Below are 22,394 nucleotides of genomic sequence, written 5' to 3'. Positions count from 1 at the left end.
CCTTCACAATAACCTTCTTCCAATAGTTTGCTGGAATTCTGGCTCAATTCACCTGACAGAACTGCTGTAACAAGTCAGGTTTATTGGCTGCTTTGCTCACACATGTCTTTTCAGATCTGCCCCCTAATTTAAGATCAAGGCTTTATAATCACTTAGTTGCCATTTAGATTCGCTCTATAAAGCGAATCGATATAATAGCTTTTCTGTTACTTCTCTTTATGTGCATGCTTAGAAACAGATCGGGCAAACAAAAGGAAGGAAACATTTATCTCTGATCTTCTTCCTATCAGTCATGACAGTACTATTTCCAGAGTTGAACCTGAGGTTTTTTTCTGCACTTCATTGGACACACTCTAACGTATGTTGCAGACCTGTACTGTAAGGTTACAAGAGCACAGTCTTCAGCATGCATGAGAGGAACAATCGCATAGTCTCCCACTTTACAAGCAGTCCAACAATCTCTTAGTTTAACAGACTGATAATCCATGTAGAAATTAAATAAATGAAGTGTTAGCATACCTCCCTACTGAATCTGATTGGTGATATGAAAAAAAAACTGCCACGATTGATTCAATTGAAGGCTTAAGTTACATCTAGAAGGCTCATTATATATTAACATAAACTTGTTTTGCTGTCTGTGGTAACTTACAACTTCCAGTGTGTGAATGCACAGATCTGTGCTCTCTTTAAACCCAAATATGCAATCCTGAACAAGATAACTTGTTTAAAGACTTTAGACGGTATATTGGCTAGAGCTTTTACAATCCACTGTCTGTTTTAAAGGCTTAAGATGTTCCTTTTTGATAAAGATTATAATTGAGTGAGTTTATCGTGAGATATCTCTATATTTATGCTGCTATTGGCTTGGATTGGGTCACTTCTCTCTGGCAATTCTGCAACATTCACGTCTTTCTCTCCAGTTTTCAATATTTACTGTCATTTCAACTTTTAACTATGTTTTCTCTCAGTTTGTTTGCTCGTTATAGAAGTTGTAAAATAAACTTTGGTTTCTTTTTTTTTCTGTTTCCACTCAAACCCCAGTCGATCCTGGCAAATGGTCATTCACACTGAGTCGGGTTCTGCTGGAGTTTTCTTCCTGTTAACGGGGAGTTTTCCTTTCCATCGGGGTTTGATTCAAAGTCAGTGACACAATGCTAACAATTGTTCATTGTCACTCAATTCAGTCTGTAGGTTTTCTTAGATAAAAATGTTTAAATCAATTTAAATAACAAACTGAATTTGTCTTTATTGTTTAATAACAAGAATGAATTGGAATGTATGTTTCATTGAATTAAATGGACCTTTTTTTATAATGTGTACTGAGATGACATGTTGTGTATTGGCACTATATAGATATACATAATTCAATTATGGCTTTCTGAACTATTAGTTTTACCACTTCTATCTTTAATAAGAAAGACGAATAGATGAAAGGCAGCATATTACAAGGTGTAAGCCATAGTGTCAATCAGAAATCCAGAAAATAACCACAGTAGCAGTACTGAAGTCTAGTCTGGGCCACCAGAATTATTTACGGTCAATCTCTAAGTGGCAGCGGACATTTCACTGGGAGGGCTAGACATATCTTCAAAAATAGTTCCTTCACATTTATCATTCTTTACACAGTTAAGACGATCAAAATTATGTTTTCTCCATAGTTCAACAATGTTCTTTAAATGTGTTAGCTGTATGGTTTGTTTTTCTTTTTTTCTTTTTATGTTACCTTTATTTCTAGTTTCTCATTCTCTCTTACTAAACCATATTGCCGTCGTTGCAGAGCAATTTCCTGCCAGGGATCGATACTGTTTCCTCTAATCTAATTATTTATATTCCATTCAAGTTTCTCCCCACAGGTGCTGACATTTGAAGTCGCTCCTTACTTCCTCACAGTTTTTTTTAAATGGCTTCCTGTTAAAATAAATCTGCTTAAAAAAGAAAAAAAACACTGAATCTAACCACAAAATAGTTGTGTTAAACTCTGTTTCCTATCACAAATAGAAAGAATGCTTGAGGAGCTCAATCCTTTGAAAGATGAACTGTTTCATATAACTGTCACAACATGGTGACAGTTTTAACAAATATGTAGACAAAAAAATCTGTAAAAGTTACATACTCCAACTCTATTTCCATTAACCAGTAAGCAACTTACAAACCTACAGTACTGCATGGGTGGCATTAATATACAGATATTGATAAAGAAAAGCAAGTACAGAAAGAATATTTTGAAGACTAACACAAAATTCAGTAAATTACTTAACTTGATGTACATTTAAATTCAACAAAACAGCAGTTGAGTGTGAAAAGACAAGTCAAACAAACTGAGTTGTGGGAAGACATTAATAATTATATAAAAATTAATGTTTGTATATAAAATGTTGAAAAGGCAAACTTGAAAGATCTTAGGGTTAGCAACAGTTTCACACTGAGGAAAATTAACTTACTTTTCTCTCTCCTTTCTCCCTCTCTTTCTCTCTGTCTTTCAGGCAAACAAGAGCATGCCTTAGACAATTAAACATAACAGTGCAGGGTCACACTAAAGGCTGCACTTTTACTCTCTGCTGTTTCCACGGCAACCTGTTCTCTTTGCAAATCTCTGGCGTACCATTCTAATGCAAGGATAGAGATTACAGTCCCTTTTCTGTCCAACAGATGGCGCTCTCCGCTATAAGTGAATACACCAAAGTAGGTTTTTATACATCTGACTGCATCATGAAGTATTTTGTCTAAAGAGTCTCAATAATTTTTTTTACATTCAGGTTCTTAAACACACAAATGTCTTAGGTCATATATATATGTTTAATGATTTTAAATACTTGTTTTAGTTAGCTGTGAGCAGAAAATTATTGTATGGAATTTTTCTCATGTCCTACAGACATGACTTACATATTGTTCCTTTGCTGTAGATATTATATTAGGTTCTGATGCTTCTTTCCTCCAGAGTCTTTATTTTTATTTGACACACACTGTACAATATGCACTCATGGCCAGTGCTGGGACCAATCAGAAAATGAGTGAAAAAACAATCAAAGTCTTAAAAAAAAAACGATTAAGGACCCTAAGGGAGTCTTAAGCACTGTTTTTTTTAAGTCTGGTTCCATGAACATAAAATGGTTTAAAATCTTTGCTCAGTGTTGTCAGAGATACTGTCAGCCAGACATTCTGAGCTGGGAGGAAGTGCAGTGTTTACAGACTTGACAGAATCCCAGGGGGAAAAAAGCTCTTATTCTTAGAAACTATCTGAGGACATGATTTCGATTTCTGAGAAGTTGCTTTAACTTGTTGAATTAAATTGGCATTGATGCCAGTAAGACACACGATCAGATAAAACAGCACTGGCAAACAAACCAGCGGAGATTCGGAGAAAGACTGGGAAGTCTATAAGTGTAATCATTTAGATAGATTTTCCACTTAATGCATTGTTTCCCACCAAAGACTGAACCTTTAAGTGACTGTTTTTGAACTCGGAAAGGTAAAAATTCAAAGCTTGTCTAAAGAAATGTTCAGGTATGTTACATGTTGGTAGATTTACAGGATGGAGCAAAATAAAACTTCGTCAGTGTTTCCAGATAATGTACTACACAGTAAGAAACATGACACCCATAGACTGGGTTTCTCCTCAAGAGAACAAATGAACAAGAGGTCTGTTTTAGATTTAGTTGGTGTAGTCCCAACTGGACTCCTCCGGTCGGGGAGGTCAACCTTGCGATCTGGTCCTTAGAGAAGATGATGCCAGTCCATCCTGAACTGTCCATCTGAAACCTTAGCTGAGGCAGAACAAACAAAAGTATGGGGGAAAAAAAGAGTAAGTTGTTTTTCCATTTCATTTGAAAAGTAATTAGAAAATCTAACTATGCAGCTAACACAAGAGTGGGTATCTTGAGGTCTTAGGTCCGTCTGGATCTCCCTCTTGCAAAGCCTGGACACCCTCCAGCTTCTCAGCTTGGTTTAAACTTTCTGATTCTTGTAAATTAATGTGAATCTAATTTCATGCGTGGATGGATTTTAAGGATTTCTGCTACAGTTTTGCTTTCTTAATTGATTGAGTCATCCCGTTCTCTTGCCACTTCGGAATAACCACTCCCGCTTGCCCTTCAAGTTGTTTTTCTCCACGCTCTGACCTTCTCCACCCCATAGCTCACCTGTTCTTTCTCTGCTAATGAGCCCTCTAGGTTTATAATCCCCCATCATCCCCTAGCTCATTTGTCAGATTGCCTCCATGTTACAAGCCTTTAGTTTCCATTATTATGTGTCTTAGCCTCTACCTTTCTCTTTCTTTTTCAAACCTCTTCTAATTATTTTGGATTTGGTTTGAATTTGTTGGAGGACTGCCTGCAGGGCTAGTGTGCAGCCTCAATTGTCCTTTTATGTAAATTAGGAAATAACTTTTAACATCTTACCTTCTCTACCATCATTTAACATCTTCAAACTGATCGCAAGTATAGCTGACCAAATGACATAATTAAAGTCTTCAGTAGGGAACACATTTTGCTTCAGTGAAGCTATGAAATTACATTAGACTTTTGCACAAAGTAGTTTTACAAAAGCAGGCAATACACTCCATTATTTCACATATAAGAGTGAGTTTATTTAGGTAGTGAAAATGTGTATTAGACTTAGAGTGTCTTATCCTATACTCAAATAAGAAAGTGTGATGTAAAACAGACAGCATATTGCTGGCAGTCATATAAAAGATAAGCAGAACTGTCGCAACTGGAGTGTGGCGAAAAGTAAATGAGCCAGGAAATTCGGCTTTAGTGCTGTATCTCATAATAGGGCAATCCCTAAAGATAAAACGACACCAAGGGCTACGCAGCAGCTGAGGTTTGTTTAACAGACGAGTGTGAGGATATTGGAAACATTAACCTTTAAGCTCCTTTTTTCTCTCCAGGTAAATATGCACATTAATGACTAAATAAGCAGGAGACAGTGCAGTCCTGCCCAAGGCCAGAACAGACTGTGCTTGGCTTCAAAGATAAGAGAAGTTACCATGTTTAATTTGTTCTTTCTTTTTTCGACCTAATGTGGCATTGCTTCCTGTGCACACAGTCTTCATTTGAATCTTTATTATTCAAGATCTTGTGCAAACCTGCCTTTTCTAAATGTTCTGAAAAAAAAAGAAAGTTAAATCCATTGTTACAATCACTGTCTACAAAAAACTGTGTCAAAAGTTAAATTTACTTAGTAAATATGTGTATATAATGCTTCTGCATTATATACATTATATGCATTATATACTCAAAGGTCAAGATACTGACCCAAAAGTCAGAATCCTGCATATTTGATTTTTTTTGACACACCTGAATCAAATCATGGCTGATTAGCAGGCCTCTTAAGACCATTGGTATGGTGAGGAGATGTACTGTATACTACCCGGGTGATGAACCGATCCATTGGAGGGCTAGGTAGTTGTTTATGGTTGTTAGTTTGGTGGAAAATTTACCACCAAAACTCAAGTCTTTTGGAGTTTTTTTTTTCTCCCTGGACTGTGCCTTGTTTTTCTCCACCTGTCTTTAACTCTAACCAGCTTTCATTTTCTCGCGTAAGAGAAGAGTCCCCACAGCATGATGCTGCCACATCTCCATTCAATACTGGAGATAGGATGTGCAGAGCATGCTTTATGCCATGTACCTGGATTTTGTAGTATAGTTCAAACATTTTGGTTTTGAATTCAGCTGAGCAGTATTTTATTTTATAAAATGATCCGAAAACAGATGCACACCACACGTTTCAGATTTTATTTTTTAAATAAATCCTTCTTCCACTTTATAATAATGCACATAGATATATGTTCATCAATCACATAAAGTCATAATGCAATACAATGAAATTTGTGGTTTGAAATTTTCTGATATCTGTTATTTGCTAAATAATTTGAAAACCACAAATAACTTTCTTTCCACTTCAAAACCCATCAGTTTGTGTTGGTTTGTCACAAATGGTCACAATAAAATGCTTTGAAGTTTGTGCCTATACCATAACAGAATCAGAAAAGTTCAGTGGTATTAACACTTTTGGATAACACTGTGTTTGAGTGAGAATTTCAGACACTTTCAATGTTTTGGACGTTGATAAATGTGTTAACCACCAGGGGCTGCTCTTATTCTGGTTACAGAAATCCCACACTGTCACTCACTTCTAATTCCTGAAGACTGGTCTGACAATGCAAGAGTAAAACAATTATGTGCACCATAAAACACAGCCACAAACTTTAGCAAAAGAAGCTACAATGGTAAATCTGTAATTTCATTGTCTATAGAGTTGTGATGTTTTTTTTTATTAGATAAAAATCATTTATATATTCCAAGAACTAGAGATTTATAATTTAATAATTATTGCGAAATATTTATGAGGATAATTAAACTGTCTTTGGTCTCATAAAACCTAAATTTCCTAGCGACAACTTCATCTCCTTTATTAATTTCTTGGTTGATATCTTAATGATGTAACATCACAGAAGGGACTGGATATATGTGAGTTTGGAGGTTCACATCAAATAGATTGTTTTCTTTCTGTGCCTTTAGAAAAACTCATTGTAAGCTGCAAGGGTCAAAAGGCTACACCTGCGACAACTGCCAGCGACTATCTGAACAAAATATATCCCTCACACGTGGAGCGCACTTTTTCAGACTGCATGACCCGGCTGCCATGCTCCATTGTTGTAACATATTGCTTCAAATAACGGTGGAAAAGTGACTCATTTGAGCGTCCTCCCACGTTTTGGCTAGACTCTCAGTGTCTTGATGCTGTTGAATCAAACATTTGAAGCTTTTAGATTCTCAATATTAAAGGACTGGAGACTTATTTAAATATTTTACACAAAAATCTGGCAATTAGATTCATTTTTCTTCTGCTAACTGAAAAGGAGACTTCACATGTGTATTTAAATTTTAATTCAGCGGTTTGAAAAGAGTATTCATACCAGAAGCTAAGTTGAAGACAAAAATCCCATAAACAGTGTTTTCTCTCAATCATACAAATTGCAGCAGAACTTACATTCTATCCTGAAAGACATCAATAAAGTATTTTTTTTCAAATCTTAGAATTTACATTTCGATTTGTTCCCTTAATGTTTCCATGGAAAAGGAGACATCTGGGGGCAGGCGATTATGCCTGAGTGGCTGGTCCTTTCGACTTGGATTTTCACTAGTGACTGGAATTAACATGGCTTAAATTCTCTCCGCCCCATAGCTAATTGAAACAAGTAATCTCCAGAGTTTGCCTTGCATAGAAGGATGGGGAGGACTCGGCTGCATTACACGTTATCCTCTCAGCAGACACGTTAAACAAAACAACAGCTCTGCTAGCAGGAAGCAACGTGAAGCAACGATGGGCCTCCTGGAAGAAATAACTTTTACATTTATTCGCCACAGCTGAATAAATCATTTGTGCTAACCATGCTGAACAGAAACAGAACGCTGGTTTGAGGGGCTGACAGATGGAGGTAATCAAATGTTTTGACAAGTAGTAAAATGATGTAGAGCACGCTGTTCAATAATGTACACAAGCTAGCTCTGTCATTCTTTTGCATGACTTGTACGGCAACACAATAGCTCGGCAGAGTGTATAGTCAGCTCAAACGTTTGGCTGGAATTTGCTCCAGCAGAGGTGCTGATGAATATTCAGAGGCTCAGCTGCCTCGAGGGTCCTCAGAGACAAGGACCCCCACCTCCCTAGTCTTTACTTCTACACACACAGGCATTTCCCTCCACTTTTCTTTTGATCTGGTGGAGTGGGTCCAGCACTCCACAGGTGTGACCCACTCAGACCTGTGAAAGGCTACACACAACACTCAGGCCTGTGATCAGGAAGGCAAAAGGAGCAGCTGCACAAATCTGAGAAAGCAACGGCTCAATTATCACCAGGGAGACGAGCCAATCGGGACAGAAACGGCAGAACGGATTGAAAACAACCTCATTAAACTAAACAGCAACAAAACTGAGGTTTTACATTTTGGCCCACATCATTCTGCTAGCAGCCTGGCCAACAAGTTACCTCATATCTCATTCCATTACTCCAGAGCTCAAGCATCAAGTGGAAAACTTGAAAGTTATTTTAGATTCAGATCTCTCTTTAGATCAACATTCCACCAAAAATAGCAACCATCAGCTAAGAATAATCACAAAACTTAAATCCTTTTTAGCATCTCACAATCAATAAATAGTCTTTTATGACTTCTGTATGAGCTCATCACTCGTGTCCTCTGCATTGGCTCCCTGTCTACTTTAAAATTCACAACCCTGCAAGGACAAGCAGGGAAATGGGGAACTGAATGGATGGATGTATTTTTGGCCTTTGTATACAGTTACACTCACTAAATTGTAATATTACTGAAAAGTTCATTCACTTCAGTAACTTAATTCATTAAGTGAAACATGTTATAGATTAATTACACACAAACTGATGTTTCCAAGCCTTTATTGCCATTAATTATGTTTTCACATTTACAACTAATGAAAACACATGATTACAGTATTACATCAGGCTAGTAGAAGAAAACCTTAATGCAGAAATGTTAATCTAATTTAAATGTTGTTTATCGCCTGCTTAAAAATTGTTTTTTATAAAGGTGCTTTTAATCGTCCAAACAAGCTCTTTGGAAAACATCTTGATTGAATAATTTTGTATTACTCTCCTTTTAAACATCTCTAACACTTTATATCAGAGTGTTCAAATCAACAAACTTGACCTCCATGTGACTAAGTCATGTCTCAAGCACAAAAGAGACAAAGTCTTTTCAGTTTTTGCTTCATGTTGGTGAGACTCTTTCCTACCTATTGTGCTCCTTTCGTCCTGATCCTTAAGTCTGTGTGTTAAAATTTTTGTCTTGTTAGTTTGGCCTTCCAAGCCTACACATATTTCTAACTAAATGATTGTATTTGTTTCATGTGCCTGGTATACATGCTGCTTGTGGGTGTATGATTTCAACTTTCGTTTGAATTTTTCTTGTTGCTTATTTGTTTTTCAGTTTTTGTTCTTGCTTGTTTGTTCTAGATATGATGCTCAATACTTTGACCAATGAGAACTGCATTTATAAGTACTATGTAAAGCTTAGGGATGCACCAATGCAAAGTTTGGCCTGAAATCAATATTCAGTATTAATACTACTGTTATGAGCAATAATCGATATTTACCGATATTATGTATATTTTTCTGTGGTTTTGGCACCTTCAGAGAAAAACCATCAGAAACAGATAAAAATAAATATTGGTTGTTCATATCAGCCCAGTTTTATTTATCAGACCGATACCAATATGTTAAAAAATATCTAATATCAGCTGATACCAATGTTGGTGCCAATATATAATGCATCCCTATTAAATCTAGCATTACTTAATTTTACTATAGCCTCCCCCCGCCCCCATTTTTCTGTGAACAAAACATTAAACTTCCCCCCAAATCAGGATTCTAAAACAATACTTAACGAAGTGGTTCAACACTGAAGAATGGAGCTGGAGCTCACTGGTCTTTTTTGTACTTTATTTGAAGTACTCCAGTGTCTGTGTGAAATATAAGTTCTCTTGAGACGGGAGATTTTTATATTTTCCACAAAACTTCAAGTAAGCCTTACAGCCACGATTACCCATGATTACCCTCTACATTTTCTCTAGGTAATCACACATCATGTTTGGTACACAAACAGTAATATTTTCAGATATTAAAATATTTCGTCCCACTTAAAAGACTAAATATCCTAAGTTTTCTTAAGAACCGTGGTGGAATGCTTTGCAGGAAGTGGGCCCTCAAATAACGTCATGCAAGCTTGAAACAGTCCTGCACAGAAGCCAATATTTAAGAAAAAATGGCAAGAACGTCTTTTTTTTTTTAACACCAAACTACAACATAACTACAATCAGGTAATGACATTAAGTAGTTTTTTAGCCACGCTTGATTAAAAAGTAATTTATCTTTTTTTTTTTTTCTTCCAGAATAATATTGGACACACAGAGGCGGTCGGACATAATTTCACAAGCAGGCTGTAGAGTGTGGCATCCCACACGCAGACTTACAAAACACGAACCTATAGTGTCCAGATTGAGTTTTCGCACTCAGTGATTGGACTTGATGTGTTCGTCATGGTTTACGCACAGCATCCCAACCGCTTTGAGACTCGACATACTGCATAGGCTGCGGCAACACCTGTAACGTGCGTGACGAGCCACAACCGACATAGTGGAAACAATAAAACCAGCCCTGTTTCATTAGGAGCTTAAAAATGAATCCATTAGAGTTTATCCATGCAGCGTGTTAATTATGAGTTTGATGCATTTTGCTTCAATATGATCACGCAGGATGTCACGTAGCTACACTTTTACAAATTGTTCACATGGTTTCAACTGATCCGTAGACACGGACAGATGCAACCTCTCACAGTGAGGTCCGGCAGTGCTCGAGGAGAAGGCATGAGGTGCTGAAGTCAATGTCAAAATTCATATTTTTGCATGTCAGCTACCGATTAAAACGTCGGCAAAGTGCTGTTGATATGCTGCAGTTTGTCATTCAAACGTTTCTCCCATTCATCGATGCTGTGTTTCCTCCCCTGATGAAGGCGGTGGGTTGAGGTTGCATTTAACATCAATCACATCCAGTGCACGGAGCGCACGCAGTCTTCAGTCTATCAGTTGGAGAGTGTATGCTCTCCCCTCGGGTGTCGGATATGCGCTCCTCTCCTCTTTTATCCTGTTGAAAAAAATCTGATGCCCTTTTCACTGGAAAAGCGTTGGCGAGTGGCTCCACCGGACCTGCCTTTCCCCCCCTCACTCGAACAAAACCTGAAGTTGAGACTTGAGGAGTTTTCAGCACCACTTTTTCGTGGACAGCGCTCGCAATGAATTCCGGAGATCGACGCAGCCTCGAAATGCGTTTGGATTCCCGCTGGATACTATTGAGTTACAGTGTTTTTTCACTGAAAGCACAACCGTAGTTTTTCAGGAAACCTTCTATTCTCCTAATATTCCAGCAGAAAAATAGAACGTTTTTTCCTTGGATATGGGTCACTCCATGTAGATTCCCCGTGGGCAGGAGAGCTGGGTAAGTACAGAAAAAAATACAAACAAACAACAAACATTATTTATTGTAATCAAATGTTTAGAAAGCATCGTGACATCACCTAACTGTCAAAGCAGATGTTTGATGTGCGCATTTCTGGTCGTTTGGGTTACATGGCAATGTGCGAACCACCTAAAACATCTGAATGCGTCTTTAAGTGATTAGCAGCTAACAGATTTAGATCAGTTGTGCAAAGTAAACCCGCGCATTGGGTTTGAAAGCAGTGCAACGCCCTGAACTGTAAGTGCCTTGATTTTTTTTTTCCTTTTTTTTTTTTTCTTTGGCGTGCTAAGGCGCAGCGTTATGCGTGGAGCTCTGTGCCTCGCTGCGCTGCAGAGGCGCCTGAAGTCTCACAAAATATGATAAAAGAATGACTCAACGTAGAAACTGCTGCAGCCCCAGGGTCTTCATATAATTATAGTTACAGTTCTGAACGACCTGATTAACCGTGGATGAATCTTCTCTTTGTGCATGAACCAATCCTGTTTGAATCTGAAAGGGCGCAAACCGCCGCTTTCTCAGCATCACCCCCAAGATCTGATCTGATCTCATCCCCCACCTCTCACCTCGGGTCCCCCCTGTCAGCCTCAAGAACAAGTTGAATCAAGCCGAGTGCAGGAGAGGGGAGCGGGGTTGTGGGTGGTGGGGCACCCTATAGTGCTTGGGTGGTATTCTCTGAGAGTGTGTTGGAGGTGGTGAAGGGTTGCCAATCACTGGAGATGTGCAGATGTGCAACCTCTTATTAATACACGCCTAACACAAGGCAGTGCTGAAGCTGCAAACCAGAGCTAACTTTAATGGGTTGTTCTGTTGACAGTGGTGTATCTTCTACCGAATTTGCACCCGCTATGCTTGGTCTAAAGCAGGGGTGGGCAATCCTGGTCCTTGAGGGCCGGTGTCCTGCAACTCTTAGATGTCTCCCTGGTCCAACACACTTGAATCCAATAGCTGAATCACCTCCTCAGTGCAGTCAGGTTCTCCAGAGTCCTGCTAACGACCTCATTATTTGACTCAGGTGTGTTGAAGTAGAGACACACCTAAAAGTTGCAGGTGACCGGCCCTTGAGGCCTGGAGTTGCCCACCCCTGGTCTAAAGGCATGTAACCAAGGGCTAGAGTTCATGGTCAGGGTTTATAACATGAGTAAATGTCTGACACACAAGGAAACCCTGGTTTTAATACTTGTTTCCATTTTGAGGTGCTCCCAGGGGCCTTTTTGCTGTGCCACAGATTAGCTTTGTGCAGTAGCGCTCTCACAGGTTCAATTCATGGCGGGGTGGTGCTATGAGCCAAATATGCCATTGTATGCATTCCCTCAAAACTTACAGGCGAGGAGGGAAATGCTTTTCATATCAATGCATAATTATCTCAAAAGTGAGACTCAGCAGAAAAGGGCTTTTAATTTGGCCTCGTCCAGGCTTTGAGGTCCCGTGAGGTGGATTTTCTGTCTTGCGTTGGGTTTTCCTTGTTGCTGTGTTCTTCAGTGACTGATAGCCTACCTGGCTTTAGCAACAAAGCGTGCAAAGAAATCTCCCCCAGAGAGAGATTGAAGGGAATATTTTGGGTGTAGATTGTGTAGTTGGCAGGGAGGCTTTTCAACCAGTCTTAGATTTACTTTGCCAAGCTTTGCTTTGCTTATCTTGTCCTCTGAGTTAGTTTAGCAAGTGCAGACTCAGCAAATAAGGCCCCTGCTTTGCCTGATGCGAAGTTATCTTTAATATGTCATGTGCTAGAATGTAAGAAGCTATGAAGAGATACTGTAGCACAGCCTCATTCTCTGTTTAATAATACAGGAGGACTCGGCAGCACACTGTGGATTAGCAAGCCTGCAAAATGCAGACTTCTCTGCATTTCACTCCGCTGGCAAAGAGGTCAAATAATGAACATGTTGCATTCGTTTCACAGAAACTATGATGATCAAAGTGTTTGAAATCTCTTTAGGAGAAATAGGGACGTTTGATCCTGCTTTTCAGACAGACTCCCAAGCAGTCGAAGATTTTACTCTAGCTGCTTCACAGATCTTTCAGACAGGCTACAACAAACAAACATGTGCACTGCTTCCCAAAACAGACCTGTGGTCAAATTCCCCACAGACCTGCGTTGTTCCCCTTTTACGAAAGCTTGTGGGGCAAAATGTGTGCACAGACCGTGGAGCCCAGGTTCCAGCTTCATCCTCCTCCTGGCAGACGCCATCTGCTCACCAAGGGAGGTTTTCCAAGTGGTTCCATACAGTAAAGACAGGCGACGTGGGGGACATGGCTGATGTGTACGGTCTGCTGACGTCCTAAAGCCTTAGAAATGGCTAATTATTTTTTAGACTGGTAGATGCCAGTGAATTTCTTTCTCTAAACCTGTCTATTTGTTTTTATTATTTTGCATGGTTACATTCTTTACAGGGACATGTACTGAGAACCTATTTATTCCTTATGATAATGAGTAGTTTATATTCAGGGAAATTCATTCTATCTTGGATTAATGGATTTTTTTTCTCCTCGTAACAAGATCTCACATAATCAGACAGTATTTCCACTTATTGTTTTAGTTTCCCTATTGTATAAGGATCTAAATGTGAAAAAGCAACAGGTACATAATTTAGCAGCTTAATGTCAATTATGAATGCAGTGTTTGTTATTTGGCCTCCACTGATCAGACAGATCCTCCCACACAACCATAGTTTTAGTTCTTATTGTATTTCTATTAAGTCATTTATTCCATATTAACATCAAAATGATGAAAATGATTAACATTGATGGGAAAACATCAACAAAAAAAGATGCAAATGAGGTATGTTGTGTGTTTCCTGAGTCATCACAAACATTGATTCTTCCTGAAGCGGTATTGTGTGAAATGGAGTGTGAAATGAGTGCACTTAACATCCTTGCAGTGGATTATGCACATTATCTTACACAAGGGTTTCAAACCATTTTACCTTCTGCCATCCCTTAAAATTCACCTCTCCTGAAGTTCTTACTATGTTCCCTTATGTAGATTCAGTTTTTTTCCCCAGTCAGTTCATTCTCAGACATCCACGCTGAAATAACTGTTGAGGTTTACCTAAAAAAAAAAAAAAAAAGTGTCGGTGAATCATTATTGAATCCAAAATTGTTCATTGTTGTAAACAAGGAAACCCACTCTCACACTCAACTCTTTTTATTTCTCAATTGTTTTGTTTTCTCCTGCAAAGTGTAAGCTATTGAGGCGGTGCAATACCTACATTAACAAACAAATGGTGATCTTGCATCTCCTCTTTTATAGAACCTCATCAGCATTGCAGATTCAAAGTATTTTCTATTTTTAGGCCATATTGTTGAAATACCTGCCAATTACACAGGAATGGTAAATTAGCCAAGTAAGAGTACATAAAACTGTAAGTATTATTTAAAATAATTAACAACCATGCCTTACAGAAGTATTCATGCCCTTTGAATTATTTCTCTTTGTGTCATGCAATAGCTGCATTTTTTAAGGCAAGAGCAACAAAATTTTCAGGAATTTTAGTGTGGTATTTCGTTGCCCTGAGTAAAATTTGGATATTGTTTTATAACCCAACCCTGATTTAAACTTTTCCAAAACCCTTTCTCTTAAATATCTGTTGTATTTATCAGTCTTCATGATACTGTATGCTCACTGATGTTGTTTACCTCTAATAGATACAATATCTGCTGTTATACTAAGATGAAACTACACACAAGTGGACTATTTATTCATTAGGTGATTTCTGAATGCAATCGGTGGGTGCTGGATTTTATTTATAGGTGAACTTTAAAATGGCTGAATACAAAAGTACAATGAAATTTCAAGAGTTTTACGGAGTACAAAAATCGGTGACTATAGTTCCTTTTCATTCCACAGTTATGCATTGCTCTCTGCATTTCTATCATATTAAATCCAATAATATTCATTCAAGTCTGTGGTTGTAACATGGCAAAATCTGAAATATTTCAAGGAGTATGACTCCTTTTTGGACGGCATGGTATGAACTTGTAATTTCTCATGCTGATTCTGTCCTTATGACTAATAGCCGGTTATTATTTATACAGCTGGAGCTGCTGGAGGTTGAAGTATTGGCTTGAACTACTTGATATGCAGTTTTACTCACAGGGACACTTCTGTTTCTCATTTCCTCTCTTATTAGGAATTCCCTGAATAACTCTCTAACCATCACAGACAGAAAGAAAAAAAAAGTAGACCTGAGATACATTTCATTTTCATTTTACTTTTTGATTTTTAATCCCATTCAAATCCAGTGATGATTAACTGAATATTTACTGAAATCAACAAATATGTGTGATTTAAGTAAAAAGCTGCTCTTTAATGTCAATTAAATTTTGACTGTCAGTTTACAACAAAAGTCGTTTTTCCAATCAAATAGTATCTAGTCTTTTGATCTTTGAATACTCTTGAAGAGAAGTTGCACACTTTTGCAAGTCAAGATGCATTATTTAACTATCAATTACAATAAATTTAAAATATTTTTTTAAATGTATCTTTCTTTTAATACCTTCTATTTTCGTGCCATACATAGCTAAATAAACTTTGTTACCTTCTACTACCTGTGATGAAATGAATGGTTCAACTTTGAAATTCCTGCATTGCACCAACAGCCCTGCAAAAAGCAAATAAAAGATAAAGGCATATACTTGTTTTTTTTACGTCAATATTTTATGAAAATCTGTCTGAGGATTTTTATTTATTTATTTATATTTTTGCCAAAAGAGGTACTACTCTTTGCACCAATGTTATTCACATATACAGGTAGCAGTAGCCCCCATCACAGAGCAGAAACGGATATCACTTTCAATTTTACCTTTTCCGGTCTAAGTGGCCTCAGCGGGCCACAATGGTGCAGGAAAAATACTGCATTTTGAGTAAAAAGGACAGCCAAGATCACTGCTACAACCGCATTTTCAAAAAATGGTGCAATAGGTAGCTGCATTCATCTGCCCACAGGTCTAGATTTGCTGGGAATGAGTGGAACTTGCTCACTTTTCCTTCTGTGAGGGAGCTACGAGGAAACATCAGGCTGGAAACCCTACAAGCTCTGCAGCAGGGGAAGATGAAACGGATGGACAGTAAATGGAAACGTCGCCGTTTCTGGTGGTGTATCATACTAGATTGTATAAGGGAAAATAAAGTTTAACATTTATGTCTGCTCATAAACAAGTGTGCCTAAAAAAGTAATAATTCAAGTTATTATTTTTTTAATCAGGTAATTAAATTGTAAAATCTTATATTGCATAGATTTATACATATAGAGTGATATATTTCATATGTGTATTTCTGGTAATTTAGATAATTATGGCCTGCAGCTAATCCACAATTCAATTTCATCGAATATTACATAAGGAATGTAAAGAAGTATTTTTAATACAGAATTAAAAGACTGCTAAAAGTGCATCCATGTACTGTAAAGTGGACTTAGTAGTTCTTTTTTTAGGCTTTTTTTGCACTAATTACTGCATCAGTGCATCGCGGCTGGGAGCCAGACATTTCTGGTGGTCTGGTGAGAGGTGGGGTACGTAGGTCGTAAATCCATCTGAGGACAACTGTACGTGTAATTCTGTTATTTATTTAATACTTCTGAACTATGCATGATGGAACAGTGGCAGCACAGCTCAAATACAGGATTTTTTTTAAAGAGACTGTTGATACCAGAAGGGAATATATTTTGCAATCTTTTCAGACTGAAATTATCTTTCTTCCCTCTCTTTTTCTTTTGCCATTCCAAATTTAAACACCTTTTAAAAGTTTTATTCACTCTCTTAGATATAATATTTTGTAAAATAAATAAATAAATAAATAAATAAAAGGACTGCTTGTTTTAGACATGGATTCTAAAAACAATGTGGCAGCTTAGTAGTTAACATGCAGAAAAAGTTCAAATGTCAGACTGGAAGCCGGATTAATTGGCGACTCAAGATTGTTCTGTGGTGTGAATGTGAATGTGCATGGAAATTCAGAGATTTTGTTATTGTAGTGTGAACACTTTGGTTTCACTCTGGGATCAAAACATGATGAAAAGCTAGATAAGATGCAGTGTTGGTATTCACAGCAGTAATAACATGCAAGAAACCTCAATTTTTCTTTTATTCTCAGTTTGCCAGATTAATGAATCCTGCCTCAAGCATACCCTGCAAAAAACTCTAGGTATCTCACCACTGTGAAGGGATAATGACACACTTTACTCTGTGAAATAATGGCTTTTATTCATTCTGATGTTAAACTGTGCTTCAGTTTCCTCATGTAATTAATCCTTACAGGTCTTTTCCCCAGTCCATTTTTCATTGTGTCTTTGTTGGACAAAAAAAAAAGTCTCTCAAATATTTCAAACTACAGTTTCAAGAATTATTCTCCATGTGACATATTTTCACTATCTGAAACACATTAAAACACTACTGGAGGTTTTCATTTGATTGTTGTTTTAATTACAGGGTTCCAACAAGCAATTCTGAAAAGCATCTATGTGTTACTTTTCATTGTTAACCTTAGTCTTGCTTCATTCTCTTTGCTGAACTCTCCAGACCACCTATTCTCTCTGCGTTTTTCTATGTCCATGTTTAAACGAATAAATCTCATGACATAAACACATGGAGTCATTCACGGAGCTAAAGGCTGTATATTAATGAGCAACAAACAAATTCAGCCTTTTCTTTACACAAAATTATGGCTGCAACAAACAAAGCGGCTGGAGACTTTTGTGCTGAGCCTATTTCAGTCCTCTTCCTTTTCTACCCAAAGAATGACATTCACAGTGATGCCAGAGATGAGAGGCTTGGCTGAGAATGAGAGATGTGTCACTGGTGATATTACCTTTAGCTGTTGCATCCTATTTTCCCAAACTATCACCTGTAATTTCTTTTCCTGCTATTCCTGCACGGCTGTGTAGTGTTTGCTGATTTCAGTGTTTCCCCTGTGATGCATTTGGCATAATGAAATAATAGAAAAGAAGCCAACACATACTCCTTGTTCAAGAACCATATGGGTAACCATAGATAGAAAGACGGATGGATGGATGGGTGGCGCTTTCCACCTCTGAATGTGGGTGAGAACTGTGTAATCATGAAGTGCACTCTGCATGTTCTGTTCGTGCTCATTTCGAATCAAAAGCTCCTCTGAAATGATCATCTTTAAATGCACCCTATCATTTTTCCTCAGTTCTTTGTAATAATAGTGATACATACTGTTCCCACTTATTTATCATATCTCTTCTTTTACAGTTCGGGTTCCAGTTTGTTCCGCTAGTAACTTAACAGCAGGTCGAAAGGGAGTATTTCACTGCTTTGTTGCTTGGTTGTTTCTCTATTTTCACCCAACGGTGAGAGTAAATGTCGATATTCTTGTAGCTGAGGAGACCTTAACCCACTGAAGGTCAGAAAACACCAGATGTTCTGCTGATAGTAATTTATCCAGGATATGTGCTGTATATTTTTATTTATTTATTTATTTATTTATTTATTTATTTATTTATTTATTTATGTGTTTGGGGGCAGAGCAGTAAATTAAATGCACATCTTTAGAAAAAAAAAATACTTAATGACATAAAACATAAAAAAATGATCTGGAAAAATTTTTCTAAAGACCAATAGATATATGCAGTACTTACAAATAAACTGTGATTTTTCAAACATAACACATAGGTTTATAGCTTAATATATGAACTATCTGTTCTTGAATTATATTTCTTGTCACTGGCGTTTTAATTTAGTTTAAGGTAACAGCCCTCATTAGAAAATCCTCCATCTTATACATTGTTTCCTGTGCAGTTGGAAAGAAAAAATGCTATAAATGTGATTTATTCTTGGCAGACGTAGTGTACACTGGTGTAAAAAAGTGTTTGCCCCCTTCCTGATTTTTTTGGATGTTTGTCAAACTTAGGTGTTTCAAATTTAAATATTAGTCAAAGACAACGCAAGTAACATAAAGTTTTCAAAGAAGGGGCTTACAATCTCAAATCTACATGGTTTTGCTGCATGAAAAAGTGATTATCCCCAAAATCTTATGCATAGTTCAGTCACTCTAAGCAGCAAAAATAGCAGTCTAACATTTGCAATAACAAGAAATAAAAGCTTTAAGTATTTTGTAAGTGTAATGAATCTGTATAATATCTGGGATCACTTTCTAAAATGAGGGGCAACAAATTTTGAACTTTTTTATGATATTCAAATTTTTTAGATGCGCCTTTAAGAAATGGCAAGGACTGACTGATGTAATGCTGAATACAAAGTCGCCTTCAGCTTTTTAATTTGTATTACATTCACATTCTGACCTCAGGACTTCTAATTTTCAAGCTAAAGAAAAGCCTTCAACACTTTCTGAGCTCTGAATACAAACTGGACATGTTTGAAGGCTTTTTTCACCAACTCTTTATTTTTAATTTTGATGGGATAATACAAAGTAGAACCTGTACTTGTCAACAAAACGCTTTAGTGTTTGAATGCAAATATTTATAAATCTACCTTCATCTTTGTATTGGAAATGGAAGTTTGAGTGGAAAGTACTAAAAGGGAAAAAAATACAGCAAAAATACTTTAAAAAGTTTAGTTTTGTAAGTATAATATTTATTTGTAAACACTTGCCATTATTGTCAGATGAGTTTTTTTTAACTGATCTGTTGTGATCATATTTTTTTAAATGCCTTTGAGACATACAGTTCAGAAAAATGTAAACTCTACAGAAGCCAAGGTTGTCACCAGAGTTGTGTGTGTTTCAGCAATGTCATTAAAACATCCAATATTCTAATGACATTTCTCTTCACCCCTCCAGCACACTTCATCCTAAGCTTGGAAATGACTCAGCCAAAGATCATTAAAGCTATATGGCCCAACATAGCATGAAAAATGACAGTTTTCACTCTGAATTTTAATTGGCCAACTATTTCACAAAAATCTTATGATATGTGGTTAAAATGCTGTAAGTGCTGCTTTTATTCTAGTTGTTGTTTTCATGAGTAATCTACTTCTCAAGTGGCAGCGTCCCTTGAGGATTTCTGACGAAGGCACCTTCTGCACACAGCGATATCAGGGAGGCTCATGTGTAGTAAAATATGTGCACAATTTGTTTTTTGGTATAATGCAAAAATATCTTCGTTATGTCTTCCACTTTTGAACTTAACTTGAGGCAACCTACTTATTGAGTGGATTTCAGTTCCGATGCAATTTGCAATGAAGCTGTGCTGATGCACTGCTTTTAGCATCATTTTCCAAAAACCCATGAAAAAAAAAGTCACAGGTTTGATGGAGGTAGATGTGGATTTTAAGTTGTTTTCTGGACTCCTGCTGTAGAAATCGAGATCACTTCGCAGCCATCACTTATCAACATGGGTGTTGATAAAGTGGCTGCAATTATTGGCTCAGACATGTGCATTGCAAATGGAACCCTGGGCTTTTACATGGGGACATCACAGGTTCTCATACACTCTGCCGGCTGGAAGGAAGGCGTTTGACTCAAAAAAATGACTTGGCTCAGAAATAGATTGCTGGGGTTGCTCTGATGAGATTAGTGTGTTGCAGGTTCAGGAGAATTGACAGTATGTAGACAGGGCTCTATAGCGGCTATAAGGCTGATATACCCTAAAATTAGCATCTCTGGGCACTAAGGCGAAGCCTGAATCCTCTGATGGCCTGTGGTGATTCATTTAACTTTGCAACGGCTGATTAAACTGTCTCTGCCACCTTTTTAACAGAGCATGACGGGATGACACTTTGACATATGGAATCTGCTTCATTTTGAATTTGCACTTCGCCGTTTAGAGCTATCAGGGGCACCTGTGTATGAAAGTAAAACTTGTAATCACCGGCGCAGATGTGCAAGCAGCTTCACAAAGGCGAACTGGCGGGATTCAATTTAAGGGATGATCTTACTCAGCTGGAACTTGTAAACTGCAATTCTGTTTTCTGATTGTGTCTGTAAATGAATTTGAACATGTCACCCGCACATGCATTCTTCTTCGAGCTTTCTTTCAGCTTCGATAGTGTGAAAACAAACAACCCTGGAGAGAAGTGAAGGAACAAATGTGTTAAAATAATGTACAGCAGTTGTATTTTTGTCATCCTACCAAATAGGTAGCTTTATCAGACTTATCTCTACATACACACGAGAGTGTTCTCTGAACCGTGGTCTTTTAATCTTCAGCACGTGGCTAACATTAACAAGGCGTTCCAAAAATAAAATGAAAACACTACATCTCCAACTAACTGTGGCATTTGTACACGCTAAAGGTGGAATATTATTTACTGAGTTGTGTGAATCTCTGTCTTAACCCCGTCCACCTACACTTTTCATGTAGAGCTAACAAACCATATGTAGATGCTACTGAGAGGCGTGCACGCACACTTACAGGTCAGTACAAGAAAAATCATACATGCTCAGACTGAAAACAATTATTACAACATGCTACACGTTGAACTCATTTCATACGACTGCAAATCACAAATGCACGCACTGCTAAATGGGGTAGATGCATGGAGAGAGAGCCCATGGGCTAGATGAGAGCTCTTCTGAGATCCCTTTAGTCCAACGTGGGTGTTTTGTCTTCCCTGCGAGGGATCCTCGTTGTTTTGCGGAGGCAGGTTCAGTTTTGAGATTAATGAAAAGCTCCATCTTAGTCATGAAAAGAGCATTTTCACAATCTATTTAACATCGTGCATACCAAGGGCTCACATTAGGCACTGTTGACTTATGCTTGCCTACAGCAGTGTTTTCTGATGCATTCATCGCCACTGCTGAGATCTTCTGTGGGTAAGCCGCCCCCCTCCAGACGTGCCCATTGAGTCTTTTTGCATTCCTCATGTTCACTGTCGGGAAACTCATTCGTCAGAGCAGAGATGAAATATGGCACACAACTGGAAGTCAGAAGGACTTATTGAATATAGTGAGCATAATAAAGCTTCCTGAGGACTGAGTAAATTATTGTCCAGAGAAACAGAGGCTTCACTATCTCTCAGCACGGCTTCAGGATGTTTAGCCAAACTCTTTAAGGTCAAACACAGAATTCTATGAGAGCACTGAGAGTGGTAGCAGGTCAAAAGTTTATAATGCAGGATGTTTCACTGTCAGCGGTTACACCAAGCTGACAGAAACTGAAATGATGTAATAGGCTGCAGTGGACAAGTCAAAGAAGAAAATACCAAAACAGCTAGATGCTATTTCAGTTGAATTTCAGGTGAATTATTCAGAGAAAATGGTTGTAATTACACATAATCTACACTAAGGGTAATTAGATTGTGGTGTGTCTAAGTCATAGCATGGATCACAGGATGATGTGTTGAATTTAGAAGCATTCCAGGAATTGGTACACATTTTCACTGCTTCTATCCCCCCGCCCCCCTGCCTTGTTGAAGCTTTGTCAGCA

The 22,394-nt window shown here is 37.8% G+C and overlaps 1 protein-coding gene across 1 annotated transcript in view; it reads left to right on the top strand.

Moving 5' to 3' along the window:
- The first annotated feature begins 9,939 nt into the window (after nt 1–9,939).
- LOC106952242 (metabotropic glutamate receptor 4) overlaps nt 9,940–22,394 on the top strand; it is a 168,312-nt gene continuing 155,857 nt past the window's right edge. The window contains exon 1 of the mRNA XM_015040243.1: nt 9,940–11,028. The gene's annotated coding sequence lies outside the window, so the exon portion shown is untranslated. The remainder of the gene's footprint in view (nt 11,029–22,394) is intronic.

The sequence above is a fragment of the Poecilia latipinna genome, unplaced genomic scaffold (genome assembly GCF_001443285.1).
Source record: "Poecilia latipinna isolate Pla-1442-1.1 unplaced genomic scaffold, P_latipinna-1.0 Scaffold502, whole genome shotgun sequence".
Taxonomy (NCBI): domain Eukaryota; kingdom Metazoa; phylum Chordata; class Actinopteri; order Cyprinodontiformes; family Poeciliidae; genus Poecilia; species Poecilia latipinna.
The sequence above is the reverse complement of the archived record's forward strand: the minus strand, read 5'-3'. Positions and strand labels throughout refer to the sequence as shown.